Below are 17,904 nucleotides of genomic sequence, written 5' to 3'. Positions count from 1 at the left end.
TTTAGCATACCTCAAGCGGCTCTGTTTGTGCTGTGGGCAGAGAAAAGGCTTCCTCTGCATCTCTCTCACATACAGCATCTCCTTGTGTAAAGTGCGCCGAATGGTTGAACGATGCACAGTGACTCCATCTGCAGCAAGATGATGTTGTAGGTCTTTGGTGCTGGTCTGTGAGTTGACTCTGACTGTTCTCACCATTTGTTGCTTCTGTCTATCTGAGATTTTTCTTGGTTTGCCACTTTGAACCTTAACTTGAACTAAGCCTGTGGTCTTCCATTTCCTCAATATGTTCCTAACTGTGAAAATAGACAGCTGAAATCTCTGTGACCGCTTTCTGTGTCTTTCCCCTAAACCATGATGGCAAACAATGTTTGTCTTTAGGTCATTTGAGAGTTGTTTTGAGACCCCCATGTTGCTACTCTTCTGAGAAAATTAAAAGAGAAGGGAAACTTACAATTGACGCCCTTAAATACTCTTTCTCATAATTGGATTCACCTGTGTATGTTGGTCAAGGGTCACTGAGCTTACCAAGCCAATTTGAGTTCCAATAATTAGTTCTAAAGGTTGTGGAATCAATAAAATATATGCACCTGTTTAATTTTATTTAAACAATTATTGCACACTTTCTGTAAATCCAATAAACTTCATTTCACTTCTCAAATATCACTGTGTGTTTCTCCTATATGATATATTCAACTTACATTTTTTATCAGAATAACCAACGATTTTTACAGGAAAATCATGACGATTAACAAGGTTGCCCAAACGTTTGCATCCTACTGCATGGTCTTAAAGCGGAACAGTAAAGTTATTTTAGACACATAGTTTCAATTACCTGGTGCTTCCTTAAGCCCCCAGCAGCCGCCCTGTCCTGCCCGAGCCGCCGTTCTCCCGTCGCCAGCTCCGTTCCGTACCGTAGACTTCTAAGTCGACGCCAGCGCAGCCCTACCACGCGTATCTTTTCATCGCGTCCCCGCTATTGCAGAGGGGAACGCGATGAAAAGATACGCGTGACAGGGCTGCGCCGGCGTTGACTTAGAAGTCTATGTCACGGAGCTGGCGGTGGGAGAACGGCGGCTCGGGCAGGACCGGCGCGGGACAGGGCGGCTGCTGGGGCCATAGGGAAGCCCCAGGTAAGTGAAACTATGTGTCTAAAATAACTTTACAGTTCCGCTATAAGCTTGTAAGGTATGTAATTAACATTGTGGAGTTCTACAGTATATTGTATTTTAGAAAGCAACATACATACATCAGATTCATTTGTAATTGCTTTAGAAAGCAATCTAGCATTAGAACATGGGTCCCAATGCCAGTGGCTTTTTCTCCATTCACTGGATTGGTGGAGAGCAAACCTGGACCAAACTGTTGGCCACTTGATCCCATCTTTGCTATGTCCTACAAATCCAAATAATGTTGTTTTACTAATGACCATTGTCATCTAACCTAGCTAGCCAAAAGTGCAGAATGTATTGCCTCTATGTCATGGGGACTTCCATCTTGCCGTGTACACGCTCTGAAAATGTCATTACCTAAATCTGACATGCTTTTTATAAATCTAAACAGCTTTACAGAGGCACTACAGGGACCTTCTACTGAGAGAGAATAGATAAGGAAGAGAGAGTATCCACTATTGTAGTCCCCAGTGTAAGCTGCAGCAGGACATCTCCTGCTTACACCCTTCTCCACAGGACAGCACCACATACAGTGATCACTGATAAACTGTCCCCGGGGGATGGATTATGATGTAATGGGTGCCTAGGTAATGTAGTAGATTTGGGCCTCCCTTGTGGTCTTTTTCTGCTTAGGTTGTCTGCTGGATGATCCAGCTCTGTTGTCACTCAAAGCAATCACAAACGATGGAGTGATAGTTTCCCATCATTCACAGAACTGTAAGAGAAAGCCTCACATCGCCAAATCTGGGAATTCCATACAGGATATATTACCACTGGATTTCATGAGGAGTAAGAAATGCCAAAAAAGTCGGAGAGGAAGTTGGCCTTTTACTTGTTTTTCTTGCATTTCTGTGATTCTACAGCATCAAGTTGTTTTTTTTCCTTCTGATAGATTATTCAACAACCATTTCTTGAGAGATCAATTTCCTTTTAATCACGGGCTTGTACATCATAAATTTGGTTAGTGCAGTGTGATTCTGCAGAAGTCGGATTTATCTCCTCACCCATAGAATATTTTCTGGGGGTTGATCAATAGACCCCAGTGACATGAAGACAATGCAGGACTTCAGTACTCTTGTTTCTCAGAAGTCCGGACAAGTGCAGTGCACGGTTTTGATTTATGAATCCTCCTGCGTATTACTGTATATCTTGTTGCAAGGTCTCAGTAGAAAGGTCAAGCAGGAAAGCTATAGGACAGCATGCCATCATAGAGCTAGGAGATTGATGTAAAACAGAGAAAGGCCAAGCGAGATGACAAACAGTAAATTTGTTGAGCATTGTAATTAGAAACATAACTTATATGACATACAGGTGGAAGCATATTAACTTAGAGATCAGGTTAAGTTTACAGTCTAACGGTCTAACCCATCATTTTTGGTGGGGAGGTGGGGTGGGGGCATATATTATTCTACGTTGTAAAATGTGACATTTTAAAATAGAACGGTGATTGCATATAATTTGTTTGTTTGGTTTGGGCGTATACATGAGGCAAATGATAACCTACGTCAGGTACATGGTGAAAAGATTAGCACCAAAATATCAAAAGCTGTCATTACAGAGGTCGTAATATATGAACACACAAACTTATAGTACATATTTATGGCCTTTCTAATAAAGCAAAGTAAAATGTAAAAGAGCAGTAACTCATGGCAAGCAATATTAAACTGCAGTGTTTCATTGTTCTGTTTATTTTAGCCTGCTGTAAGAATAATGTATGTTAGACTCCGGGACATTGCTGGGGCCAAGTAGCAAAGTTTTGGTTGAACCCCCTTCCCCACAATGGAAGGCATGGGTTATGCGTCTGCTATAGTGATCCCTGCGCCAGTGGTTGGACTGGTTGTTTTGGGTTCTTGCACGTTTACAGATTATTGCAATTATTCTTTTTATTTAGTTTTATTATAGAACTGTTATGCAATGTCTTTATACAATCAAAAGTGTAAGGGATCTTATAGTGCAATGTCAAGAGTGGTTATCCTGGTGCTGTAACCAGGTTAGATCTGAACCGCCGTCTGACGGATGTTTTAACAACAGTGGCTTCCATCTCCACCGATCAGCTGTGTGACTTCCATCCGGCGGCAGGTGTGGGTGGCTGTGTGTGGAATCCCAGCAAGCTATTCTCCAAGTAAGCACGCCTCTCCTTCCTCATACGTCACTCCAAGGGGTGGGCTGGCAGCATGCACGGAAGGGGGGGGGGAATAGATAGACAAGAGGACCATGCAGACTGCACCTTGAGTTGATTGCACGCAAGACACTGGGATACTTGCAAAAAGGGTGGTTGTTTATTTGCATATAAAAGACCATTTTATTTGCATATAAAAGACAAATCTTATAGTATATAGTGTTACAATGAAACTATAGGATATATAAGTTGAATTGCGGTATGTTTTCAGTATCTGTTTCTCATTGTTAATCTAATTTAATTGATCTCCCTTAAAGAGAATCTGTATTGTTAAAATCGCACAAAAGTAAACATACCAGTGCGTTAGGGGACATCTCCTATTACCCTCTGTCACAATTTCGCCGCTCCTCGCCGCATTAAAAGTGGTTAAAAACAGTTTTAAAAAGTTTGTTTATAAACAAACAAAATGGCCACCAAAACAGGAAGTAGGTTGATGTACAGTATGTCCACACATAGAAAATACATCCATACACAAGCAGGCTGTATACACCCTTCCTTTTGAATCTCAAGAGATCATTTGTGTGTTTCTTTCCCCCTGCAGTTCTCATGCACTGAAGTTTCAGGCTGCTCTTTTCTTCCTGCAAACAGCTTTGCCCTTATGCAATTCCTCAGTATGTGAAAGCCCAGCCAGCTCAGAGGACGATTTATCCAGCTTGTAAAAGATAAGAGAGCAGAGAGAAGCTGCCCTAATCTAAATAATACACAGGCAGTGTGCATAGAGGGGCCTGGAAGGGGGAGTTCATAGCAGAACCACAACACTGAAGAACTTGGCAGCCTTCCAGACACAGGCCGACAAGTCTGACAGGGGAAAGATAAATTGATTTATTACAGAGACTGTGATAGTAGAAAGTGCTGCAGTAAGCCGGAACACATTAGAATAGCTTTTGGAACTTGTAGGATGATAAAAAACAGGATGCAATTTTTGTTATGGAGTCTCTTTAACTAATCTGCTCTATCTGCCTGAGATGTTAAAAGATGTTAAAGTCACAGCTAACCCATGCTATCAACATCTGCCTGGAATTTATCACTGACCACCTAGACAGGCCGAACTCTAAAGGTGCCCATACACTCGTCAGATTGGCAGCAGATAGATAAGAAATGCATCTGATGATCTATCTGATGCGTTTTTAGAACATTTTTTACCAGGATAGAATTCCAATAGATTTCAGTTTGAAATCTATTGAAATTCGATCTGATGGCATTTTTTTGCCATCAGATTTCCATTAAGGCCAATGCAAACTGATAAGCAATCTAATCAGATCGACCTAAATTTTCCACCCTGCCAGTTCGATGGAAATCCATCGAAATCGATCGAAATCGGCCATCGATCGGTCGATTGGCCAACCGATTTGCAAACGATCAATCGATCGATCGATCGGGATCGATCGGTCGGCCAGAAAATCGGCTGAGTGTATGGGCCCCTTTATGCTAGAATCCTTCTCCTGGACTTCAGCTCGGCCTTTAACACTATCTGCCCCCGTATCCTGCATGACAATCTCACGGAGCTGGAAGTTCATCCTACTCTTCGCCTCTGGATCACAGACTTTCTAACGAACAGGTCCCAGGTTGTGAAGCTGGGCGACATAGTCTCCAGACCCAGAGTGACAAACACTGGAGCCCCTCAGGGCTGCGTCTTGTCACCATTCCTGTTCTCTCTATACACGAATAACTGCACTTCCACTGCGGACTCTGTCAAAATCATCAAATTTGCGGACGATACCACAATTGTTGGCCTTGTTAGTGAGAATGACGAGCAGGCCTACCGCCAGGAGGTCGACAGAGTCTGCAATTGGTGTAGAGAGAATAGGCTGGTTCTCAACACAGCCAAAACTGTGGAGATGGTGATTGATTTTAGGAAGTATACCAGTAATCCCCCCCCCCCCCCCCGATGTACATCGAGGGTACCGAAGTCGCTAGGGTTCCCAGTGTCCGCCTCCTGGGTACAACCATCTCTGACGATCTGACCTGGAAGGCTAATACCACCGCAACTCAGAAGAAGGCTCAGCAAAGACTCTTCTTCCTTCGCCAACTAAAGAAGTTTGTTATGGCCCAAGAACTTCTGAGGTCCTTCTACTCTGCGACGATAGAGTCAGTTCTCTGCTCATCCATCCTGGTCTGGTTTGCTGGCTGCACCACCAGTGACAGATACAAACTTCAGAGGGTCATCAGCTCAGCGGAGAGGATCATCGGTAAACCTCTTCCCCCTCTTGATCTCATCTACAACACCAGGCTGCGTAACAGAGCAATGAAAATTGTGGGTGACCATTCACACCCTGGTCACAGTTTTTTCAGGCGACTCAAACTCGGTCGGAGGTTCCAGTCCATACCTGCAAAAACCAGCAGGCGCATGAACACCTTTTTCCCCACTGCCATTAGACTCTTGAACTCTGCTCGCTCTGCTGCCCCCCCCCTGTAGCCGTCTGTAGTCTAACATCCGACCTCGGCTGCGGCTGCTTGTTTATCTGCCTTGGTAAGGTCATGCTAGTGTTATCTGCTGTCACACGCTGCTGTCCGTGCTGGTCCCTACCACAAATGTGTATTCTCATGTCTTGTTGTATTAATCATGTTCTGTTGTACTACTCTTGCTCTGTTGTACGTTGTTTTTGACTCTTTCTATGCCATCAATGTGCCAAATCCAATTCCGGGCACGGCCCACCCGTGCTTGGCGAAATAAAGGAATTCTGATTCTGATATTAGTTGCTCAGTTGCCCACATGCATATGTATTTTCATAAATGATCAGCTGTCCAATGGCCACATTGCCTTCGTTTCTAAGGTTCCCCCAAGCTGCTAACCTGACTAGGGGTGTAATAGGCATCCTCCTCTCCCCTCCTGTACTTTCAATGTCTTTACCTTGCCTTTCTCTATTTCACATCATTTGAAACAATTCACCTCTTCCATTCCCTTCCCAGCATAGTTGACACTCCCCTGCCTGCCCGTCTTTTTTCTTTCTTGACAACTTTGCTTCCTGGCTCCCAAACATCCTATCTTCCAACCTCCCCACCATAATCCTCTGAGTATTAAATATCACCTTGGATGTCTCCAATAGCTCTGCCTCCACTCAGCTGCTCTCCACCATCAGCTCATTTAGCCTCTCCCAACACTCTAAGGGTTCCTCTCACCTTGCTGGCCGCATCCTCGACCATAACCTCTCCAAGTTCTCCTCACTCACTAACCTGGACACAACACCCTTCCCTGACCATCATCTGATTATGTTTTCACTCTTTATATCCTGCCCTTTCTGCTTTCCATTTATCCTAGGTCATTGGGAGAGAGATCTCTGCAACCTCAACCCTAATGTCAATCCTGAACTTGTCCTGCCCCAACCAAGCCACTGCCCATTACAACCTCTCCCTCTCGTCAACTTTAGATGAAGTTGCCGCATATATTTTCCACTCTGACCATCCCCCTACCACCAGCCCTGACATACTACTCACACCCTCTGTCTCCAAAGAGCTGCTTTTGCTTCAGCACATAAGTGGAGGACAATGTTTTAAGCGCACATCAACAAGTCCTTCAAATTTCTTATACAGACTCCAAGTTCTCCAATGGTGCAGTGCAATCCTCCACCATAGACACCCAGTATCAGGTATCAGGTGCCCCTGATGAGTCACGAGGGAGTGATGAAATCGATTGGGCGGAGACTGGATGAGTGAGAAAATAGGCGTCGGTGGACAGCGGAAGTTCACGCTGGAAACATGAGGCAGGTAGCGCGGAGAAGGAGACACAGCCCAGCCCAGCATGGCAACGGGGGAGAGCCTGTGAAAAACTATAGGCGATTTTATCTGGATGAAATATGTGAGTGTAATTTTAAAATAAAGCTTTTAAAGTTTGTACTGTATTACGCTATGAAGAGTATTTCTTTGAGGTATTCTGATGCAAGAGACCACACACTATGGGAACACACTATGTGATCTAGTGACTCATCACCAACCTATCTCTGTGGCACCAGGATCCTGAGGCTCCAAAGCTCCTGGATATGGGCTTACTTTGACCAGTCTAACAGTGGTCAAAGCGATCTGGTGAGTCTTCCTGATACTGGGTGTCTATGGTGGAGAATTGCACTGCACTATTGGAGAATTTGGAGCCTGTATATGAAATTTGAAGGACTTGTTGATGTGCGCTTAAAACATTGTATTTACAACTGTAAATCTGGCAAGCCTGGCTGTGGCACACTCCAGGACAACTCTATTATCCAATGTGGATGTGGCTATAGCGCTTTTGATATTGTTGATAACATAAGTGGAGGAAGTCACGCCTACACTGACTTCCTGAACTATAAAACAAAGCTTCAAGTCTTCCATGTGGCTCTCTCCATTGCCAAAGAAAACGACTTATCTGCTTTCATTATCTCTCAGGCCTCCATTTTTTTTGCCATTTTGACTCCCTCCTGAACCCTAACTCCCCTTCCCCTCACATTGCACCTGTCTGCCCAAGACCGTAACAACTACTTTTATGAAAAAACTGACGCTATCAAATTGGACATCTCTTGTCATCCTACCCCTTCAATCTCTCCCTGGCCTTCCACTCCCACCACTCTACCCTACCCTCCACTTTCTTCCCTCAGATCCACCACCACAGATCAGATTGTCTCTGTTCTCTCATCTTCGCCTGCCACTGCCCCCCTGCTTGACCCTCACTTCTCAAGTGTGTGGTTCTCCTTTGCCTCTGCCCTGGTCTCAGTATTAAACAATTTCCCTCTCCACTGGAATTTTCCCTTTTAGTTTTGAAGCTGAAAAGTTATTCTAAATAGAAGATGAAAAATTATCTCCTAGGAGAAAACTCAGGAGAAAAAGTAGATTGCATTTGGGCCTAAGTTTTCTCCCTGGTGATATTTTACTTTATCTTATCAATAAAATGCCTTTTAAGCCACCATCAAGTAAGAGCATACTCAGAATTGACAGTGCTTGTTCGCCTACTTTTTGGTACTTTTTCCATTGCAGTGCTGAAAATGCATTTTAAACAGAAGATGAAAAATTATCTCCTAGTAAAAAAAAGTAAATTGAATAAGGCCACTAATCTCTTTGGGATGCTCTTTTTATATCCAATCGTGTTACTGGCCTGCTGACAATTAGTTGAGAATTGTTCTATCAATTTTTATTTTCAGCTTTTCCATAATCCTCCCTGCTGGTTCCCCTGCATCACTCAAATGTTAACATTATAACAAGGATGACTATAATGGCACTCCTATGATTGTTTGTATTACAATGGGAACACTATAACAATGATCACTATAATGTGGCCACTATAGCTGGGAGTACTAAATTAGGAGCAACATAATGCAGAGCATTGTTATAAAGCAGTGAGACACTACAATAAGGCACTTTAAGGAAAGCAGATGAAATGGGGACTAAGCCTAAAAAAAATAACCATCCCACAATCCCCTACCACAACCACCACCAACAACAACACCCTGATGTTTGTAAGCATTTCAATTTGCATCCAGAATCTTTTATCCTTTTGTCTGTAAACACAGAGAAAAAAAGCACTTCCAAAACAAGTTACAGCTAGATGGTTTGTTGAGTACTGAGGAATACTGATGAAAAACATTTTTATCATTCAAGAAATCCCTCCCTGATGCATTAAGAGAGGCACTGTAGAAGGCTACAAACATGCCCCTTGGTTCACCTACATCCTGGGGAAAATACACAGAATTTAAACCTTTGCCCAGAATATCTGGCAGGATTTGGAGACGAGGCAATTAGTATGGATGGAAGCAATATACGATGAAAGGCTATATAATTGCATATGTTTCATAGAGAAAAAGAGAAGTCATTGAGAGCTTGCTAGGTCTGAATGGCAAGCTAACAGCAGCATATCTGACGAACAAAGGGAAAGAAACGGAGCAGAACAAGCAGGTTTGGCAGAACATCAAAAAAGCTCATGAGACTCTAATAGATGAAAAAATAGCACTCAAGCTGCATTACCAAAAGATCCATTACTTTCCGTAACAAGTGAGGCAAATTAATGGCAAGCCTGTTACCTGTCAAGACAAGGCCCACAGTCACTGCCAGGGTAGAAAAGAGAGAAATACATCCTAAGAACATATCCAAGCTGATGAAATGTTTACAGTAAATAGATGAATGGTGCATGATTAATCAAGGTGGATTTATATTCGGTGTCCTTTAATGGCCCAAACCTACAAAGTAATAAATACAAATTGGAAATACAAAGTCTTCTGGAACAGGTGCACATATTGGCAGGTTGACCCTTGCTGGCAGAGAGCAATAAGTAATCATTGGTTTGGAACAGTCATTTGAAACTACTCCAAGTGTTCCCATCTAAAAATGAATTCTCTTTAATGGGTGTTTTTGTACAAAGTCCGCAGCGTGATACCAGGTCAGTAGCTTGAATTATTTAGTTACCGGAGGGCCTAGACTCAGACACTAGAGAAACTTTTAAAATTATTAAATACATTATTGAATATAAGCAGTTTTTAGCCACTAGCAGCCTTCAGTATGTTGGCACATCCTTTTCCCAGCAATCTTCTAGATTCTGTACTTTGATATGTTCCGCTGGATTACTCGGTAGATAAGGATTTCAATAATTCACTCATTTCTAATCATAAGTTTCCAGACATGCTAGAAAATCTCTACACTTCTTTAAGTCCAGCACTTGGTAAATAGTATTCATCTTTTGTTCTGACCTCTCTCCAGTGTTTATCTAAAACTATATAAAATAAAAATGCCTCTATGTTTTTCAAATTTAGCCGTAGTCATGAGTGGCAACCCACTGGCCATAGACTCTAGGCTTCTATGTACAAAAGCGGAGGTTAAAAACATGTTGAAATATTTAGGTGCAACACCTAAAGAATCGGCGTCGGGAGACTTGGGCGCAGGATACAGCCGGTATATAGCTGATCCTGCTGCCGCACAAGTTCTGGCCGTGTTAATTACTATTCCACCTCCAGGCCGCCATGGATGGTGGAGAATGATGTAATCCAGCTTCCAGCTATTGCTGGAGGCCGAATTACAGTGTTTTAAATGCAATTTCAGCTCCGTCTTCTGAGGGCGCCGAAGTTACACTCTGTGCCCTGCTATAGCCGTAATACATATTTCGGCCTATGGTGGAGCCGGCTGCGCCCAAGTCTCCTGCACTTGCTTCTTAGTGTTCACAACACCTATCATGCTTAAACTGTGTGTTCTGAAGAAGGTCACAAGGTGGCACTGTGTGTTTCATTGATGTGCATATTCGGTGTTATGTACAGTTGTATTACTCACCTCTTTAGTTGTATACAGTAGTTTATTTTCTCCCTATGTAAGAATTTGCTCAGCTCTGCTCCTATCCCAATGTGATACACTAGTAAATCCTGATTACAAGTTGCTGAGTGGGATCTTCATTAAGACCATAACTTCCAGCGGGTTGTGGGTCCAGGCACAATCTACATCTACAAATTGATGAACAAAGATATTTAGTGATTTGCAAAGTGCAAGTAAGAAAAACAAATGTGTGCCGCAAGGAAGTGAGATAGACATGGCCATCAACCCAGAGCTTAAAGTGAACCTCCGGACTAAAAATCGACTCAGCAGCACTGAAAAGGCTTGGAGTTTCTTTAACAGTTTCACAGCATCAGAACTTTGTTTCTCTTATACAAGCCTCATTTTTAGCTGCACAGAAGAAAACTGCCCGGGCTTTTTTCCCCTGATGCTGTGCAAAGCATGATGGGATTTCTGATTTTGTTGTTCTCGTTCTGCTGTTTTGGTGCAATTTTTTTTTTTTACATTTTGAATTTGACATTTGAAGCCTAGAGTGTGCAGCTGGGAGGGGTAATAGGATACAGGACAGTTGGAACTGTGTCTCCTGCTCCTTGTCACCTCCTTTCAACCAAAAAAATGGCTGCCCCCATGACAAAGATGGCAGCCCCCATGAATCACAAACATTTGCCTGTTCTTTTAAAACAGGGTGGGCAAGAGATTATATTACTTATCTATTCTAATTAACATAACTAATGTAACTTGATGACAGTATGTTTGCTTAGGCTGAAGTTCCCCTTTAGAGAGGAACTGTAGTGAAAATAACATAATGAATAAAATTGCTTATTGTGTACAATATTCATTTACAGATTATTTATTCAGTGTTTTCCCATTGTAAAATCTTTCCTCTCCAATTTACATTCTGAAAGGTATCACCGGTGGCGACATCTTTACTTTAGTTCTGCCAGGTGATCTGTACGGAATGGTCATTTAGTGAGAGGTCTATGCACTGAGGGAGATACTGCTTGTTTGGAAGTTGGAAAAGGCTATTATTTCCCACAATGCAACAAGGTTCATAGACTTCAAACTGTCAGGACCATGGTCATGACATCAGGCTGTGGGAGGGGTTTCACCACAATATCAGCCATACAGACGTCTCCAATGATCTATTTGAGAAAGGTAAAGATTTCTTGTGGGAAAAGCGGTATCATCTACTGATTGGAATAAAGTTCAATCCTTGGCTAAAGTTCCTCTTTAAATTAGCAGTGGCTAAGCCTAAACTGAGACCTATCAACTGTGAAAGTTTGAAGTTTAAATACAGCGATCCAAATTTAAAGAGACTCTGTAACAAAATGTTCAGCCTTATTTCTTCTATCCTATAAGTTCCTATACCTGTTCTAATGTGGTCTATCTTACTGCAGGCTTTCCTAGTTGCACAGTGGCTGTATTATCTCTGTTATATAATCTAATCTTCTTTCCTTTGTCAGCTTTGTCAGCTCAGGCAGGAATGTGCTGCTCTGCTGTGATAGGTAGAAGTTATACACACCCTCTCCATGCCCCCTCCAGGCTCTGTATAAGTCACAGACTGAGCTTCTCTCAGCCTATCACATGCTGGTTAGCAGCCATGTTTTTTGTATGTAAACACTGCCTAAAACTGGCAATTACAAGCCAGGATTGCAGCAGGGAGTGGCAGAAACAGCAAAGAGAGACCCAGGAGAACATAATGAATAGAATGGTATGCTTTGTATTGTAAGAATATTAGAGTACAGATTCTCTTTAAAGAGACACTGAAGCGAAAAAATAAATATGATATAATGAATTGGTTGTGTACTATGTATAATTACTAGAAGTTTAGCAGCAAAGAAAATATTCTCGGGGGCGCATGCGCGGCGCACCAGGAGACGGAAGCAAGCCGATGTAGCTCCGAGCTCACCGCTCTCTCTCCGCAACTTTTGGGGATTTCTATGCAGCGATCTGGGCCCTGATATCAAGCAACCCCTAAAGGAAACACTGGTGTATGCCTGGGAAGCGGAATCCAGGACCGGCGAAGCGGCAAACCTCCGTTTCTGACTATCTCTTGAGACCGCGTGCAACCTCCACCATGTCACAAGATGGCCGCGGCTCCCCTGCTCTGTCACAGGATTCAGAAGCCGGGCAGGACTGGACACAAGCAAAGCCTGAAAGAGGTAAGAACCTCACGAAACGAGACCTGGAAGAAAGCTTAGAAGCAATGTATAATAAGCTGGCTGGAAAATTCCAATCTGAACTCAGACGAGTGGAGGTCTCACTGACCCAGGAAATAGCTTCCTTGGGCAGCAGAACAGACAGGTTAGAAACTAAATATGACGATCTATTAAAAGCTCACAAAGAAATGCGGTCTGAGCACGACTCTTTATGTGATACAGTTCAAGCAGTTCAATCACAAACTGAGGACTTAGACAACCGGAATAGAAGAAATAATCTGCGGATAAGAGGTTTGCCTGAATCTTTCACTGACCTGTCTGAACATGTTACCAAGATATTCCACCAAATTTTGCCGGAGGCCGCCATTGAGGCCTTTCTCTGTGACAGAGTTCATAGAGCTCTTAGAGCTCCTCCTGCTCCTGACCAGCCACCCCGGGACATTATTCTGTGCCTTAAAGACTTCCTCATTAAAGAACAGATATTGAAAGCTTCACGTACCATCTCCGAACTGAAATATGAGGAATATGCAATCCAAATATTTCAAGACATCTCCTCTGTAACGCTGGAGAGGCGTCGGAAGATGAAGCACATTACTGCTGTACTGATCAAAGCTCAAATTCGCTACCGTTGGGGCTTCCCCTTCAAACTGATAGTACTGCATAATGGGGTCACCCATTTGGCTGCAACACCACGAGAAGGGGAAAAATACTAATTAAACTTGGATTGCGTAAAGCAACATCTACACCTCAAAAATCCCAGAGGCGCTCACCTTCACCAATATGGTCGCAAAAAGGATCTCACCGAGCTGACTCCCTTCCGCAATCTCCGGACCATTCCTGAATTCTGGCAAAAATAAGGGATTACTACCTGTTTGTTCTATAACCTTTTGCCGCTTCTTAAATGTTGTTTTATGCAATACTCTCACTTTGAGCCATATACTCTACCCTTCCCTCGCATACCGAGTGTTCTGAAAGCTTAAACATGTTGCGGCTGTTTCCGAGCTGGGCTAAGTGCACTGTACTCCCCCCCCCCCCCCCCCCCCCCCAGCCTCCAGACGTTTCTTGGGGCTGTGGTATTCAGACATTCGGCCTCCCGATATCGGTTGGACATCTGTCTGAAAGTCTACTGAACTGTATTTACCCGTTATAATGGTTTCATTATGCTTAAATATTTTCTACTGCTATAGTTGCTTAATAGTTTTAGTGTACTGTTTGACTGAACCACAACTTGATGTTGCTCTCCACATTATTGCTTGTTTCCATCCCCCATGCTCTCGGACCAATATCCAGCCCTCTATCTTTATATATGTGAGTTCTGCGCCTCCTGAACAACTTTCTTTACATATCCCTCTATCCTTGTTAGCCATATCTAGATAGTATTCACCCCCTCATTATGTCTCTTAATATCTTGAGTCGTAATGTACAGGGATTCAATCCCCCTAACAAAAGGCGTAAAGCTTTTAAGCAGTATAAGCTTTTGAAGGCGGATATTCTGTTGCTTCAGGAGACGCACTTCTCTTCCAATACACCCAAGGTTATGGATAAATTGTTTAGTAAAAATTATTATACGGTATTCTCAAATAAAACCAGAGGGGTAGCTATATTATTCCGCAATGGGATACCCTTTGATCTCAAGAAATCATACAAAGATCCTGAGAGCAGGTATTTGATTTTGCAAGGCACTTTGGCAGGAAAGGAAGTTACTATATGTAATGTTTATGCCCCACACACGCAACAGGCTTTGTTTTTTAAAGAACTATTCCAGCGTCTTGAAAAATATCTATCTAATCATCTTATTATAGGGGGTGATCTTAACTGTGTCAGTAATCCACTAACTAATAGAAGCATCCCCACCGACAGCAGTAGAACTTTCCCCAAAACTCTTCAGAAATTAATTAAAAACTTTCAATTAACAGATCTCTGGCGGGCTTTCAACATGGGAGACAGGAGTTACACATATTATTCAAACCCGCAAAATTCTTATGCTAGACTAGATTATTTACTCCTGTCTCCCATCTTGATGTCCAATGCACAAGCATCAATGACTCATGCCTGCGTCTGGTCTGATCATCAGATAATCAGTGGGAATCTGGGATCAATGGGTACTCCCCTTTCTTTTGACAACTGGAGATTGAATGATTTGCTGTTACAAGATCCAGCTATCCTCAGTGAGGTGCAACAATCGCTAGAAGAATATTTTATTTTAAATAACAATGGGGAAGTTTCTAATGGTACTTTGTGGGCAGCACATAAAACTGTAATACGGGGAAAGCTTATACAGATGGGGGCCAAGAGAAAGAGGGAAAGATTAGCTCTAATTTTGAAACTTACTTCTAAACTGGAAACTTTATATAAGCAACATGGCTCCTCTCTGGATAGGCCAACGCTCATCAGCATCAGAGAAAAAAGACAAACCTTAGATCAAATTCTATCAGAAGCAGTCGAGAAATCCTTAAAATTTGCAAAGGCAAAATTTCTACTCTATGGTAATGCCCCTAGCACTATGTTTGCTAGAAAGTGCTCCCAATTTCAAAGAACCCCCCACCTGTATAAGCTTCAAAATAAACATGGGGTGTTAGAATCTATTCCCCATAAGGTAATGCAAATTTTTGAGGATTATTACTCTCGCCTTTTTGTTGCCCCTTTTAGCCCCTCCTTACCAGAGATAGACGACTGGCTGGATTCCTTACCCATTCCCTCTCTGACAGCAGACAAATTGGAGACTTTAAATTCACCTATCTCCTCTAAAGAAATTAGCAATGCAATTTCTTCTCTCAAAAACTCTAAAGCCCCAGGTCCAGATGGCTTCTCAGGCCTTTACTATAAGAAATTCGAGCAAATTCTAATCCCACAATTAAAACAGCTTTTCAATGATGCATTGTTAGGTACTAAATTCCCTAATGAGCTAACAAACGCTTTTGTTTCTCTTATACCGAAACCAAATCTAGACCATACAGTACCGCAAAACTATAGGCCCATCTCACTTATTAACAACGATGTGAAGCTTTTCTCCAAGATCCTGGCCAGCCGTCTCTCTTGGGTGATTGCTGATTTAATCTCTCCATCCCAATCTGGGTTTATACCCCAACGACAAACTACCGATAACACCAGGCTAGTATGTAATATTCTTCAAGATGCTCAACTGAACGATGAAAGGCTATTGTTATTAGGCCTTGATCTCCACAAGGCCTTTGATTCGGTTCTATGGCCTTATCTACATAAAGTGACTAACAGAATGGGAATCCATGGGGCTTTTATGGAAGCGATTTTGGCTCTATATGACCTACCCCAAGCTAGATTAAGACTACCTGGCCTTCTGTCTAAGCCTATTCAAATTAGCAGAGGGACCAGACAAGGCTGCCCCCTCTCCCCACTCTTATTTTCAATAGCTATGGAACCCTTATCACTAGCCATCCAAACAAATTCTGATATAAAAGGCTATGTTAAAGCTGATAAAGAATATAAACTTAGTCTATATGCTGATGATGATTGTTTTTATCACAACCTATTACCTCCATGCCCATATTACTTCAGCTTTTGGAACATTTTGGTAAACTTTCTGGTCTAACGGTCAATGGTTCTAAATCACAGGCCCTACCAATTAATCTCCCTCAGACGGTGGTCAAGTTATATAAAGCCAATTTTGATTTCAAATGAGTTAACTCGCATATCACATATCTGGGAATCAAGGTACCCCCACACTTTAACACTCTTATTAATACTAACTTTGAGCCGTTACTCCGCACAATATCGTCTACACTAAAAGACTGGTCACAATGCCAAATTTCCTGGCTAGGAAAAGTGAACGCAATTAAAATGGTTATTTTACCAAGAATCTTATATTTTCTCAGGGCAATTCCTATTAGCCCAGGACGAACTCTCATCAATAAGTTTCAGAAAGTGATGAACAAATTTGTGTGGGACAATAAACCTGCTCGATTTAAGAATATATATTTATATAGAAGAGTGGTTAAAGGGGGGGTAGCGCAACCCAATATCTGGTTATACTCTTTAGCGGCTAGATTCACACAGATGCTCCCTTGGTTTGATTCGGATTCCCATATCCCCTGGGTTCAGTTTGAAAGGGACTCGGTTCTCCCTTATAATCTTGCTTCAGTTCCCTTGCTATCTGGGTGCTCTCCTAAATTTTTAAGACCTCTTAACTTAATTGTCTTGGACAATATCTCACTTTGGTATATACATAGGTTTAAGATGAAGCTTTGCTCAGAGAAGCCTCCCAGACTATCCTTCATAGGTCACCCGGATTTCCCCCCCGCCTTTTTAGATCATTCCTCATTTCATTGGTGGATCTCTAACTCACTAACCACGTCCAATCGTTTTTGGATAGCTGATAAATTCACATCCTTTTCCCTATTTAAGTTTAATAAAAACATCCCTAATGAGGAATATTTTCGATATATCCAAATTAAGAGTTTTTTCCAAAAGAATACATGCCCTTTTGGGAGGCTCAATTGCACATTTTATGAAAATTTCTTCCTAACTTGTACAGAGGGCAGAGGACATATCTCACAAATTTACTCACATATGCTAGAATTGATGTATGATCAGAAAGCAAAATTTATGACTGATTGGGAAGCAGAGCTGCAAATCACTTTAGACACAGGAGACTGGCTTATGATAGGCCTCAATATGGCGAATGCTACTAAAACCCCCATGATTAGAGACACTATCACAAAACTTGTCACCCGTTGGTACAGAACTCCATCTAAAATCCATAAGATATTTCCCTCTGCCTCTCCCCTCTGTTTCAGAGGATGCTCAGAGGAAGGTTCTTTTAAACACATATTTTGGTCATGTCCGGCTGTGAAGCATGTCTGGGATTGGTTTGTTAGAGATCTGAGTAACCTTTCATCTGTCACTATTATACTAGAACCTCAGCATGTTTTGTTATTAGCACCCAACAAGAGTATTCCGAAAGCCTGGAAGCGAATTTACCATACTGTCATTTGCTCCACCTTATGGGGGATTGCCAGGAACTGGAAACAACCAGGAATATAAACTGAGCAAATCTTAAAAAGGGTGGAAACTATACGCACTATGGATTATATCCTTCACCTATCTCAAGATTCCATCCCTAAATATCAGCTAGCCTGGCAAAACTGGTCTCTTTCCACTATTTTCTCAGCTCCCTATAATTATCCTTGAGCATGGGAGGATGGAT

Source organism: Hyperolius riggenbachi, chromosome 1 (genome assembly GCF_040937935.1).
Source record: "Hyperolius riggenbachi isolate aHypRig1 chromosome 1, aHypRig1.pri, whole genome shotgun sequence".
Taxonomy (NCBI): Eukaryota; Metazoa; Chordata; class Amphibia; order Anura; family Hyperoliidae; genus Hyperolius; species Hyperolius riggenbachi.
This window is presented reverse-complemented; position numbering follows the sequence as displayed.